The sequence below is a fragment of the Rhinopithecus roxellana genome, chromosome 6, assembly GCF_007565055.1.
Source record: "Rhinopithecus roxellana isolate Shanxi Qingling chromosome 6, ASM756505v1, whole genome shotgun sequence".
NCBI classification, from domain to species: domain Eukaryota; kingdom Metazoa; phylum Chordata; class Mammalia; order Primates; family Cercopithecidae; genus Rhinopithecus; species Rhinopithecus roxellana.
In genome coordinates, this window is record NC_044554.1 from 56282313 (window position 1) to 56296974 (window position 14662).

At 39.5% G+C, this 14662-nt stretch overlaps 1 protein-coding gene and 1 long non-coding RNA gene across 4 annotated transcripts in view; one reads left to right on the plus strand and one right to left on the minus strand.

Annotated features, from left to right (window-relative positions):
* LOC115898393 overlaps window positions 1–14662 on the plus strand; it is a 258295-nt gene that overhangs the window by 157244 nt on the left and 86389 nt on the right. The gene's annotated exons all lie outside the window — the stretch shown is intronic.
* The window catches only part of CHRM2 (cholinergic receptor muscarinic 2), a 159608-nt gene that overhangs the window by 144314 nt on the left and 632 nt on the right, over window positions 1–14662 (minus strand). The window contains exon 3 of one of the 3 annotated variants that reach the window (XR_004058131.1): window positions 12367–14537. The exons of the other annotated variants lie outside the window; for them this stretch is intronic. The gene's annotated coding sequence lies outside the window, so the exon portion shown is untranslated. Of the gene's footprint in view, window positions 1–12366; window positions 14538–14662 lie in introns of those variants that run through there. 3 annotated transcript variants of the gene reach the window in all.

Sequence of the window (14662 nt, forward strand, 5' to 3'; positions counted from 1 at the left end):
AAAAAGACAACCAAAAAAAAAAAGGCATTTCATTTTGAAAACATTTATGGCAAAGCTGAGTACATTTATGGTTATCAAGACTTTAGGATGAAGTAATCTGCTATTTGGAAGAAAAACACTTTGACAGAATTAGGAGAGATGACATCAAAGTACGGCTTTCTAATTTGTCTTTTTTTCTTACTCTAAAGACACTGCACAGACAATTTTTGCAAATTTGGCACTCGACATGACAACAGAGTTTTCTAATGACCTTAGGAACTGGGAAAACAAAAGATAGAAGCAGATTTTGATGTCATTTTATAAAAGAGTTCATCCATCATTCTTTCTTCAGCTTTTGAAGTTGTCATATATCTCCAGGGAACAAACTCATCATATAATTAGTTTTCAATTATTCTTGATCATGTAAAGTTGCAAGATTATGCTTTTGAAAATACATTACTCCAGGTAGTTACTGCAATGATTAATGAAAACCCTAATCATTTACAGGCAATTCAGCAGGAAAAATGACTAGATTATATTTCCAAAACATCTGGAAAGCAAGAAAGTAGACGTTTTCAAGATTAAAGTAGCTTATTGAACCCGGATTGATTCTCAGCAGGGACCCGAAGAATAACACAGTGGCCAACACATGTTCTGATAGGTTGGCATCATTTCATACCCATCATTAAAGTTTTGACAATCACTTATGTTTGAATCCAGTCTTTTCAACAAGATCTTACCACTAAATTGTAAGATTCCTTTGAAAAACATCAGGGAAACAGGAGAGGAAAGGTGAAAAACAGAATCAAAAGACCCACACAAACCAGAAAGAATAACAAAGAATATTGATAGCCTCATGTCTTTCTTAGAAGGAATAGAAGTCTAAGACTGAAAATAATCATGTGGAACCTTCCATAGGAGTAGTCATTGTAAGGTGATGAAATTGACAATGGGTTGTCAAAACGTTCAGACTAAAAATCTTGTTTCTATCACTTCTGATCACTGTCACCCCCATAATAAGCTACGACTATGTTTACCCTTAGTAAGTCTCCTTACTCTAAAATAAAGGCATCAGACTAGATGATGTTGGACACCCCACTAAATCTTTAAATCCATGAAGGTGAGGATATTAAAGGTAAACTAACAATAACACAATTGTCTCCAAACTGAATATACTTATCCACTACTTTGTACTGCCTGAAACTGTAGTACCCTTTGGGAGACATCAGAGGCTCAAGACAGGGAGAGATGCCAAAACCTTCTCTTTCTAAGCTCCCTAGAAGGTGGAGAAGATGAGTGGAAGATCCCTGCTGCTAAAGAGCTTAGGGCCACTGTAACTGTTAAGGCAGAAGTGGTGCTGTTAGGAGGGAACTCTAAGCCCTCCTAACAGATGAGAGAGTAAGAGAGTAGATGAAAGTGGGCACCTAAGTGTAGTACCTCTCCTTCCCCTTTTGAGTGAGCCTAAGACTATATTGCCTGGCAAATTATCCAGAATGTTACTTAGTTTCATGAGGTATATTATTCTTCATCTTTTTTCATTTATCTTTTACGTAGGGTCAAGTAAAAATAGAAAACTACTAAATCCATCCCTAATATGAGAAAAAACAGTCTGTCTAAATCATATGCAATGTTTAGCTGGCTACAGTTCCTTTTAACATGTATGATATGCGTAAACAAGTCTGGTCTCTTTAAAAGTGCATGTGTTTGAGATTAATTAGATTCAGCTTAAACAAAATAATATTACCATATACCTATAAGCATGGCCTAGAGTAAATTTTGCTCAGGCTTAGATAAAATATTGGTTTCGAAAGTGGAAACATTTATCAGAAAGGAAGTTTTATTTTCAAAGAAAAATTTTACCTAGAAAGAGTTTCTTTGAGCTATTTCAGAAAAGAATAACTTGGTATTTTGAAACCAACAGAAGAAGCAGATTGGGATAGTAGGAAACTTGGAACTCTTAGCAGACTACTAGCATAAAATATCATTAAATAAATATTTATTGAGCTCTGCTATGTGCCAAGAATAGAGGCAGGCATCAAATTCAACGCTGAGAAGAAGGAAGGCGAGGAGGAGGGGAAAAGAAGAGAAACAAGAGGAAGAGGAGGAGGAGGGTGAAGAGGGGGAGGAACAGAAGGGGGAGAAAAAAGGGGAGGAGGAGGAAAGGAGGGAATACAAGTCCCGTCCTTATGGAGCAGGTTTCTTTTAATGAAACCGGAGAATATCATAAGAATCTTGTATAAAGGAGTTGAATATAAGGTATGAGTGTAAGATAAAGAGTAGGTCCGTGTGAAGAGGTTAAATTGTCAAGTTAAATAAGTGGGTTCCATTAGCTTCCATGTGTAAAGCCGGTGTCTAAATAGCTGGAGGGACTAGACCAATATTCAAACAGTATCAATTTTCCTAAAGGCAGAGGATAGAGAAAACACCTCGGAGGAGTACTAAGAACCTCTTAGGACTTCCCTTACTTCTCAAATAGGAACAAGAATACTCTGTCTGCTATTGGTAAAACAAAAGAGATTTATGGTGTTTCATTTAAAGATTATTTAGGGTTCAGTATGGTCTTGCATAAAATGGTCTTTCAACTAGGTTTTCAGTTTTTCAACTTAGCTTCAACATAGCCATGGCTGCTGAAGGTTGGAAGATGATGTGAGAAAGAGAAGTGGAAAGTAAACAGCCCTGTGATACTTTTTCCTCTCCTCTTCTTGAATTTACATGCTCAGAGAAATAGAAGAGTTGTCCAAACTTGGAAAACAAACCATTTAAATCTTTCAACAGAGAGAAGTTAAAGGTTTTTTTTGTTGTCTGAATTTTAAAAATCCTGTAAAAGATATATTCACGGGAAAATAAAGACAGTTAAATAAAAACTGCAAGATGCTAAGAAAGTGCATCTTTTAAGATGCTAAGTACTCTTTTCTAAGTACTGAAATAGGGATATGGTGGGTTAAAGGAAAATGAAAAAGAATTAAAATATTCAGAGCATGAGTTCTGTGATCACTTTTAGAAAGTTCTAGAGAGCTTAAGAATATGGAAATGTAAGATTCGAGAAAATACAAAACAAGAATAAAATAATATAATGGCAAAGATTAAAAAAAATTACCTAATCATCTTCAAGAAGCATGGCAAAACATTTACTGATTTAATGAAAATCACAAAGAAAAATGAATGCAATGGACTATTATTCAGTGCTAAAAAGAAAGGAACTATCAAGCCATGAAAAGACATGGAGGAGCCTTACATGACTTGAATTTACACACCAAGTGAAAGAAAGTTATTACTAAGCGAAAGAATTCATTCTAAAAAAACTGTATGATTCCAATTACATGACAGTTCTTAAAGGCAAACTATAGTGACAGTAAAAGAATCAGTGGTTGTCAGGAGTTAAGGCAAAGAGAGAAATAGATGGAAGGGGCACAGAGGATTTTTAGGGCAGTGGAAATACTTTGTATGATGCTACATGCATACAGTGGTGTCTACATACCGTTATACACTTGTCCAAATTCAGGGAATGCCCAACAACAAGCAGGAACCCTAATGTAAACTGTGGGCTCTGGTGATACTGATAGGTCAATGTAGTTCATCAATGGAAACAAATGTATCATTCTGGTGGGGGACATTGATAGTGGAAAGGAGCAGGTGTGTATGGGGCCAGAAGGTATATGAAAACTATTCTTCTCAATTTTGCTGTGAAATTAAAACTGGCCTGATAAGTAAAGTCCATTTAAAAAAAACTATTGCAGCAAGAAAAAAAAAAGAGTCTTTCAATAATTATATATAGTAACAGAAAAAAAGCTAATTGAATTTTAGGTAACTGACTTCTTGGTATCAAATTTCATTTTCACGTGTATTAGAAAAGTAAAGTAAGAACACTCAGGAGTTTGGGAGAAATAATAATTTTAAAATGTAGTCAAATGTTTACTGCAAGTGAAATGAGTAAGTCACAGTAATTTAATCAAAATATGCAAACCAAACAGGGATGATCTTTAGTAAATCTGACCAATATTTGGTTCAGGGATTTCAATGATCTGGATTCCCAAGTCTTAGGGAATAAACTGAATGAATTTAGAGTCATCATCAATTATTTCTGAAAGTGCATCTCAGACACCAAGAGATGCCAAAATATAGGAACGGGGGCAATAGCTATTAAAGGAGAAGAGAGCAAGGCTGCCAATAATTGCCAATACTCTAGATTCCATGTCTACTAAAATAACGGAATTAAACTGTACCAGAAAATGTAACAAACCTTACGCACTAAGAAAAACTACAGAGAGGCAAGAGCAATTGTAGCTGAGGAATGGAAGTGCAAAAAAAAAAAAAAAAAAAAAAGATCCAAGAGGAATGGACCACAGGAACTTGCACTGTGATGAAGAAGCTAGAATAAGCTGGTGAATAGCAAAGGGGAGTCATTTGACAACCTCGGTGTTTTTCCCATGAAAATGACCCCTGCGATTCAAATTGAATATTTCAATGATAGGAAAATCTCATTTTATTTGGTTCGAATATGAAAACTTAATAGAAAATAAAGATGGCCCCCTTTTTTTCCTAATGCTAGAAGATAAAAATTATTTGAGTTTTCAGTAAATTCTTACAGAGATAGAAGCCAAGGTATCTCCTTATAAATGAGAGAAATTTAAAGAGGAATACTAAGGATGTGAATTTCCTGGAGAATGTGTTATGTAACTAACAAACTGCGTGGGAGAGGAGTAATTATCACTTTAATTAATTAGGGCCCTGTTACAGCTCCCTTGTGAAAGATAATCCTTGATTAAAAGTGTCAGTGTGTAAAAATATTGACCGATATTGAAATGTAATAGTGTAAAATTTCAATTAATTGTGAAAAAGAAATTAGCTGGTATTATCGTTTACCAATAGACAGTCATGATTGCCAGAAGATATGGGGGCATACAAATAAGTGATTAGTTAACAATGGACATGTAAACAGGAACAGAATTATTCCAAGCAGATTTATCCCTTAGGACATCTAGCCTCTTTGGCCTTTTGTTTGTGCATCTGCAATGCAGAAGTTAAGGTTAGGTAATGGCAATTGTTTTGCAGAGGAAGGAAAGAGATATTACAGTATGAAATAGAAGGAGATCAAATAATGACATTTTACCAATACTTAATGTTTTCCTGATCAACAGAAATGTTGCAACATATATATGTTATATAAGCATCAATAAATATTGTATGCCTTGGAAATTTCATACCTGAAAGCCTTGCTGAGACTTTTTCCACCTCTGTGCCTAGAAAGAGCTTCATAGTTATGAAGGCTCAAGCCCTTTTAAATTCAAAGCCTATAAATTATACTAAGCCAGGAGGTTAGTTGCCAGGAGACAGATTCTAAACTTCACCTAAGACTGATTCCTTTACCATGAAGTCTGTTTTCATGACTTCATTTTCTGAACACTGACTAGAAGTGAGACTTGCTTCTACTTCGTTTTCTTCTCTCTCTCTTTTTCTTTATCAGAATTAGATGCCAAATAATATAGTGAGATATCCGCTGAAAGAATTTCTTGTGGTATAGTAAACCAAAACAAAAAAACATTAAAAACTGATCTTTGACCTTAGATGTGGGAATAATGCCGAAAGCTACATACTCACTCTTAGACCTAGAATAAGTTGTTTAGTGTCAATAAGCCTCGGTTTCAAGATTTAGAAAGAAAAAGGAATAAATTTATCACATAGATTGGGCATGAGGTATAGAAACAATACATGTAAAGAAATGGCATAGGTTCTAAAATTTGGTAAACACTCAAAAAACAGCAGCTGTCATCTCATGGTTTTTGTTGCCATTATTATTGTCACAGAAGAGTATCTCACCCCAAATTCTGAAATTTCCCCTAATATGGATATAACTAGTCATGGAAAATATCCAGGCAGGCTTATTTTAAAGTAAAGCAAAACTGAGATTTCTTGTTTACTGTTGAATGATACCCAGTTGCCAGAGAGAATAGAAATTAAACCTGTATCATCTACCCCTCCTCCTGCCTTCAGTACCTCCATCCAGCATAGCACAAAGAAAAAGAAAGTCTTTATTATTTAGGCTTACATGTGAAGACATAACTGCCCCCTCCACTGATAAAATCTGATAGAAAAGTAATTTTGAAGATAAAGCAAGAAAACGGTAGGCATGTCTGGGAAACATGCTTTGGCCCTGGGGCTGCTCTTTATCTTCTCCCTAAAATGAAACCAAATGCCCTGATGCTCTCCAAAGAACACAATTAAGTAGAATTTTCTTATCACTTTCTATTTTCATGCTGGTTACGGTAGAAGCTCTTCCCTTTGTAACAGTGTCAAGCAAGGCAGAGTATTAGAAAGTCTTCATCTTGTTCAACAATGTAAAACAGGGTGCGAAATGTATTATTTTCCTCTACCAATCAAATTATTCTGTGCTTATCTTTTATAGAAAGGAAGAAACCTTAGGCTTCAGGTAATTATTTAGCTCACAATCACATTCCTCCTAAAGAGATCCTTGATAGTTAATTAAATAAGAAATAACGGGCTTGTTTTCCAACGTGATTCTGTTTTGTTCATTGGCTTGGCATGAATGAGGAGGTGAGGAATGGCTTATTTGCTTTATTCAAACAGAGGAGTCATCAGCATGACTAAGAGTGAACAATAATATCAAGAAAGGTCATTATAACTTTCTTATTCCTAGAGGAGGTATTGTATCCGCCTGTTACTTGGGATCATCAGAGTGCAACAACATTTTGCAACAATGACAGTGAAATGTATCAGCATTAACATTTAAGACAATTCTCTGGCTTTCTCTAACTCCTCCACTAGAGTTGAGGAAGAGGAAGAAGTCCAGGTGCTTGATCCAGCTACATTAGTCATAAGAATCTACATAGAACACCAGATAGAAGAATGCAGAGAGGAGCTCTGGAATCATGAAGATATATATGATCTGTGAAGATATTAAACTAATGAAAGGAATTTAAGAAGGAAAAAAATAAAACAAGAAATAGAAAAGAAATCAAGTACTTATTTCTTAAATAGCTAAGACTGATTTAACTCCAAGGATATATTGTATGCAGATGGGACTGTGTCCCATCTAAACACACAGATATCTAGGTTTCCTCTACATTGAAAGATATGCTTCTTAATCTATAGCTGTCCTCCTGAATTGTTATTCATTGTTCACACTAGAATTTGCCTAACAAATCAAAAAGTCTCTGGCTACAACAAAGCTCTCTGCCCCAGCCCTAATGGAAAATACGTATGGTACTATTGGCAGTGACATTTGAGTTGTACATCCTATCTCCTTTCCTCTTTGATGCCTTTTATGTTCCAGTTCATCAATCTGTTATTTAAAATGTAGTCCTGTGTTTTCCCACCTCAGTATCATGGAAGGGGCTTGTTAAAAATCTAGATTCCTGGGCCTAACTCCCAGCCTGACTCAACATCTTTACAAGAGGAATAAAGTATCTCAGATAATCCAACCTGTGAATTAATCTCTTTTAAATGACTTCTTAGAAGATAGTAGTTATTTACATAATTCATAATCTTATTTAAAGCACTATACATGGTGACTGTGAATACTGACTTTTGAAAAAGTGGGCCCAGTTCTGCCACGAGGTCAATATTCAAGGATATTTAGGATTCTCAGCCTCAGAAAAGAGAGGTCCTGCTTTTCTGAGCTCAATAAATACAGATAGCTTCAAAAGACTGCCTCGCTACCATAATTTTTGTTATGTATTTGCACTGATCTTAAAAATGTAGATCCTCAGTGTTATTGTTGCTGTTACTCATTGTCCGTGTGCTGGAAATTTGAACTTAAACTAGCACTTAGCCTCTGAAGTTGCCTACAGCTTCTTTAATACAATAAAATGGAGGGGTACTATGCATATCTATTGGGTGGCACACTATGCAATAAAATAGTAAAATTATTTTGAAAATAGAAAGTGATTTTTAAAATTCCACTTAATTGTGTTATTTGGCAACATCGGGGCATTTGGTTTCGTTTTAAAGAGAAGATAAAAATACAAATGTAAGTGTATATTGCCATTATTTATAAAATATGGCCTCTATTCTCACCTCAAATGTATCCCTAACAAGTTCTAGCTGTTACTCTACTACCAGCACCAGATAAAACCATCCAAGTTGCCTAGCATTTTTATAAGTTAACTCCTTTTGTAAATAATTTGTTTTTTAAAATAAAAATACCCATGACTTCACCTTCCAAAACACATTGCTATGAATAATAAGGGCCAAAAATGTCATTATTATTATATTGATTAGGCATATAAAAATAACAGGCATATACTGAGCACCTAGTGGGTGCCCGGTGAGGCACCTGGCTGTGAAAGATTAAATGAGATAGAGGATATAAAATATTCATTGAATTCACCATATTATATCATACCTTTTCATGAGTATTATTATTAGTTTGAGGAAGGGCTAGATTATAAGTGTGAAGCTTATCATTACCTGTTGGTAATAATAATAAATTCCATGAAGAGGAGGCAGAGGAGGAGGAGAATAAAGGGGAAATAAATATATTGGCCAGTCGTTATTTAGCATGTACACCGTACCAGTCATTATACTACACTATGTATATGTACACTCAGCTATCAATGCATATGGATTCTCTCCTTGTGCAGTGGGAGGATGAAGAAATGCCTGGGACAAAGATGGTTGACAAAACAGCTCTGATCAGCTATGGAAGCTCTCATGTGGATTTGATTTCAGGGTTTATCCTAGACAGTTGAGAAACACTGAAGAATTTTTAACAGGAGAATGACATGTTCAGATTTGCATTTTAGAAAGGTCACTTTGGCAGTGTGAGGAGTAGCTTGTACTAGAGAAAGACTGAAGAGTGGGAGGCCGGTTCGAAGCATGTGGCTCTGGTGATAGTTCATGGGAGAGGTGCGAAAGGTCTGAAGAGATGCCTGGATGGAAAGAGGGGGATGGATTCTGGGGAAGCCTCTCAGGGAACAGATTTAACCTGGGGGCAGCAGTGTAATTTGGAGTGAGAAAGAAAAAAGATATGTTTATATCATATCAACCTCCCTTCTAGTTTGCCATGTATTTAGGGATTAATAAAAATGTGCAGCTTGAGATGATTATTCACACAATCATGTAAGTAAGAGTAAAACTTCTGCGTTTCTCATCTAACAAATATCTCCACTCTGTTTTTCTTTCTTATGTGTATGTGTGTGTGTGTGTATATATACCTGTATATATTATGCATATGTATATGTGTGTATATATGTATATGTATATATGTATATGTGCATATGTATACATATATACACATATATACACACACATGCATAATGTGTGTGTGTATGTGTGTATGTGTGTGTGTATATATATATTCAGCAAGAAAAATGTTTCCATTCTAAAGATAGAAGACTTCCATTTAGAAGTCTTAAAGACTTAAATGTACAAAATATTCTGACTATCCTCCCAGGGATATCTCACTGGCATCTCTTTGTCTTCCATAAGAACATTTTCATAACAATGTTAAACATGTAAGGGTATAAATATCATTCCCACCCCTTTGCCATAACTATATACATAGTAAACAACATTTGACATGCCCAGACAACAAATGTATTCTACTAATCTCTTTGCTTAAAAACATATTAATTCAAAGTCCTTCTTGCTTAGGTCCAGTTGAATTTTTGATTGAAATTGAAATTCTCCCTAAGCTTTAAAAAGGATTTCCTTGTCCCATCCAATCCAATGTGCTTCCAGTTATTGAACACCAGAGGGCATCATTCAGTGAAAGCTTGGATTTGGGAGGGAAGAGGGGAGAGAGAGGGGAGCAGAGAGAGAGGCAGCGGGTATGGGTGAAGACAGAGAGAGAAAAAAAGAGAGAGACAGAGACAGGAGGAATTCCATTACTAATGAAAGAAACTGAGAAAACCGAGTTTTTAGTGTGTACCCTTATCTACCATGAAACATTACCATGGTAACAGCACCAGTTAAGATGATTGTATATTTAGGTCATAGTATAAAAGAAGGAGCTAGAACATGTGAAGAAAAAAAAGAGAAATAAATAAAGTAAGACAAAGATATATAAAGAGTGGAAAGAGGCAAACCAACTGGAACCTACCTCATTCTTTGCTAATAGCAGTTTACAAAGTAACATTATACTTTTCAAAGCACATGTGGATAATAAATACTAATTAAAATTAAATGGAGCCATTGAAATTCAGAATCCTAAGTGCCAACAATCTTATAGAAAAAGAGAACTCATTTAGCATGAAAAAATGAAGAGACAACTAGACTGGGATTGGGATTTGTGTGTTCTTATGCAGTTCTTGGTTAGCTGTGTCACCTTGAAAAAGTCTTTTGATCTGCTTCCTATCATGAGCTCAGCTGAATGGTATCAAGCTTATCTTTTATCACTTTGCATCAGACAAAAGAACTTCTGTTTAGTAATGTCTTAGTATTGCTGAGAGGTGAAAATGGCATCTGCCAAAATTTTGGTGCCCTTGTTTACCTCTGCCAGAGGCAATCACTGACTAAACAAAATAAGCACGTGCCAACTAAGAACCTACTCAGCTCTGCATCTTCTTTGCTTGAGGTTTAGGGGATCTAACAAAAACATACAAAGTTGAATTAACAGATGGGGAGAACATCATTGAACTTCTGAATGCCACACTTTTGTTTTCCCCAAACACAGGGAAAACAAGTGCCACAGCTATTTATAGAGAGCCAATCGACACACTATAAGAACTAAGACTATGGAGTCCAACAAGCTTGTGTTTGAATCCAGGGGCTGCAACTTACTAGCTGTTTTGTCTTGGGTCATTATCAGACCCCTCTGAATGCTGGTTTCTTCCTGTGGAAAATAACATCTACTGCATAGGATTGTTGCAGTGATAAAATGAGAAAATTGATTGCTGTATTAACTCATTCAACAAAGATCTAATATGTTTCTTAGGTATGCCTGGCTGTATTTTAAGTCAGAGTCTAAAGCAACTGACAAAACAGAAAATATTATACGGGAAAATGCTTAAAATAATGCCAAGGACTTAGAACACACTCAGCAAAAATACCTGTCTAAGGAAAGGTGACTTGCATCTCTTTCCCCACACACCACCTCCACCACATAGGCCAGGTGAGCTGTGGGATATGCAATCAGTACACTTATGCCATTTATCTTAAATGAGAGAAGTCCTGACGCCTGCTCAATGAACCAAAGGTGGGCAGAATGGGTAAAGGAAACAAAAGCCAGTTGTTAGTAGTCACAAGGTGGACATTGGTGGTATTCGATACATAGGAGTCTATTGAGAACCATGCCACAGAGAGTGCGTGTCATAAAATCTCAAGCAAGTCAAATATAAGTTTAAATAAGGAAAACAGTTCTTCAAGAGAACTGTGTGGCAAAATATTTCTGTCAGCCTCTATCCTATTGAGTAAAGTGGGAAAAGTTTAAGGCAGGATTGAGAATGGTGTCTGGGTGGTCATGTGAAGATAATAGAAGGGGTTCGCTCACATATGCATATTCTAAACAAAGGCTGACATCAGTGATGGAGGTTGAATCCAGCACAATTATTGATATACACACAAGATTCTTGCCCTCATTTGTCTCTGTCCCATTCCCTCTTCATTTCCCTTTTATTCTAATTTCTCCTCTTCTCCCTCTTTTGTCCTTGCTTTAAATTTACTTATTGTTGCAGGTCAGAGAGACATATGACTCCTAATTAGCCAGCCTAGCTTCCACAGAAGACAGGTCATTCATGCTTTTTGTGCCTTCCCTACCTGCCAGCAGACTGGGACTGTTGTTTCCTTTGGACTTCTGAAACCACCCATTCCTATTGGCCCTGGGAATGGCTGCTCTGGAATTGGAATTGGAATTGGAAAATTGACCAGTAAAGACACATCCGGATGCTTGACTACGTGGACTTTCTGGGCAATGAAGGGGATAGGGTCAAATTTAGAGCAATATACTTTTTGTTTGTTTTTTAACATGAAGACAACAGTCTCAGCCTCCCAAAATTGAGGGACTGTGGGAACTCACTCCAAAGGGACTTTTACTGGTATTTGAACTGCTAGTTCTTTCCACATCTGTCTCTGAAGTTAGTTGAGAGCTGAAAACATGCCTTTTGGGTTCCCTTTTACTGGAACTATGACAGTATTCAAATATACCTATTTGCTCACTCCAATTCGCCTCCAGGCACCCTCAAGCATCCTTCTACAAACAAACATGCCCCTTTATTTCGTAGGAAAATGAAGCATCTTTCAGGCAGTCTGGCTCTGGGAATTTGGAGTCCCAAAACTTTCCCCCATTCCCATCCCACCTCATTCACAGAACTTTATTTTAAAATGGTAAACAAATTTGACTGCAGTTCTCACATATTTTTAGGGTCAGCCTTACGTTTAAGTTTTAATTGGCATTATTGTCTAGCCCAGGAAAGCAAATAGAGTCAATAGGAAGTTGCGTATCTATTGTATTGCTGCAACTATAACACATTATTGATAATAGTAATAACAATAACAATTCACCTGGCATTAATTTATTACTTCTGAGTCCTCAGCTGCCAAGCCTGCAAAGCTGGGACATTGTTGGCACAGAATTCCTCCATTCGTTTGACGAGTCTCAAAAGTCCACTTTCTGAACTGCAGCCGACTACAGTTCCCAGCTTAAAATTGTCTCTTGGCCAAGTCAACTGTTTTTACTTCTGTGATCATCAGTGCCTTTATTATTACCTCCCCAACAATGGCACAGGTATGCCTGTTTGTGGCCTGTGTTTAAAGATATCATCATCTCTATTTTTTTCTCATCAATGAAAATGCATATATTTCCTATCATATGGTTCCACATTTTTACCAATTGCTCACAAATTGTAATGCGCGGCCTTTGCCGCACAATCCCGAGTTCATTACTCTGGAGTTTATTAAAAGCTTCCTTTTGAGAGCCCTCTCAATCGGAAACATCAGGATTGTCAGAAGCGAAGAGAAGCGCTGGCGCATCCCAGCACCAGGCATCGAACTTCCCTGGGCAGGATGGAGAAAAGCCGCCGCCCGCGGGTGGGCTGCTGGCGGGGACGCCCAGCTGCGGGCGGGGCGGGGCGAGACGGGGGCGGTCTGCAGCGCTGCAGCCCCAGGAGCCCTCAGGGCTCCGCAAGCCCGGCCAGTTTTCCCCAGAGCCTCCCACCCCTCGTGCCTAACCCAATGCCAGTTTTCAGAAGGGCCTTTAGGGTTGTCCCAAGGTTTCTCTCTGGAGTCTAGGTTGACTCCCCTCTCCACCCTCTGAGCCCTGCTTGGGCCATGGCCATGAACCTGGCGGTGGCTGCAGGCGCCCCGAGCTGTGGAGCAGGGGCTGCACGCCAGAGCTCTGGAGGGTGTGTGGCAGAGCGTGGGGACTGGTCGTTGTGTGCTCGTGTCGCTGGCTGCGTGTACTAGGGGAAGGGCAAATCACACGGCTGCCACGTACCCACTGCCACCCAGCGCTAAGAAGAGCAGGAAAAACAAAACAAACAAAAAAAAGAAAAGAAGAAAGGGAAATAGAAAGTCAATGTGGGGGATTCCGGAGCTTGAGGAGTGGGAGGCGCCGCATTCTTCTTGGCTCGCGGCGCCGGGGCTGGAAGACTTGGAGCCCTGGGTGGCCGCCGTCACAGACGTGCTGTGGCGGTGAACTGACCTAAGGATGCGGGAGGGCGGTCTGGGTGAAATGTCCACCGACAGTTCTGCTGGCTTTACGCGTTTACCTTCAATTCTCTGTTCTCCTCCAGCCTCTCTGCCCCTGGCGACCCTCCCTGCTGGTATTTCCGTTATATGCAATAGCCTTGACATCATCGCCAGGGACTGGCGGGTCGGTGGACTCTGCCTGGGACAATTCTGTGTCTCAGGGCAACCTCGAGGTCGGCGATGAGCAGGAAGATAGAGAAAGGGATGCGGGTGCTGGAGGCGGACGGAGGCAAAGGGTGTGCCGCCGTGTGTGTTCATAATTCTGGGGAATTTTCACCTCTCCCAGAGGAGTCTCTACTTACCCCGTGAGGGGCCCCAGGGGCGCCCGGCAGCGCGCATAGGTGGAATTTCTGCGCGTCTGCCCGTACCAGGCATGGACCTCACCTGTCCGGGTCCGAGAGCTACAAGTTAGCGGCGATTGCCTGGGACCTCAGGTGCGGACTGCAAGGGACATTTTTGGGGGGAGGGGGGAGGCATGCAGCGGTCCCCAGTCTACGACCCCGGGGACTACCGGGGCGGTTCAGGACCCGTTGTGAGTTAGGTGGCGAAGCCCAGGCACAGTCTGGTACCTCATGAGCTTCGGGCTGAGACCTTGTGCCCTAGCCACGGCGGACAGTCTAGCTCCTGCGAGGGGCTAAAATAGAATGGGATTGCAGAATGCTTCCCTCTCCTTTGTCTTGGGACCCTTTCCCCCATTCTTATTGCTTCTCCTCCTTGGCCATGACCCGGAGACCACAATGGGAAACCTCTCCAGCGCCCGAGGGCTGCTTCGAAAGCGGAGCCGGGGGACAGCCTGGAGCCCAGGCCAGCTGGGCCTCCATCCCGCACGCACAGAAGACGCGGTCAGACCCCAGCAGGAAGGAACCCGAGGGGCGGGAGGGACGAAGCTCTCCTTGTCTTGTCCATGGCCGCATCTGGAGTGGGTGGCGGGAGGGGGGCGGCAACAGTAGAGGGAATGGGGGGCTGGAATAGGGAACGATGCCGGGACAGCGCGGCTCCGAGGCTGCTTTCGCCACATTCGGCTGGACTCAGTGACCCT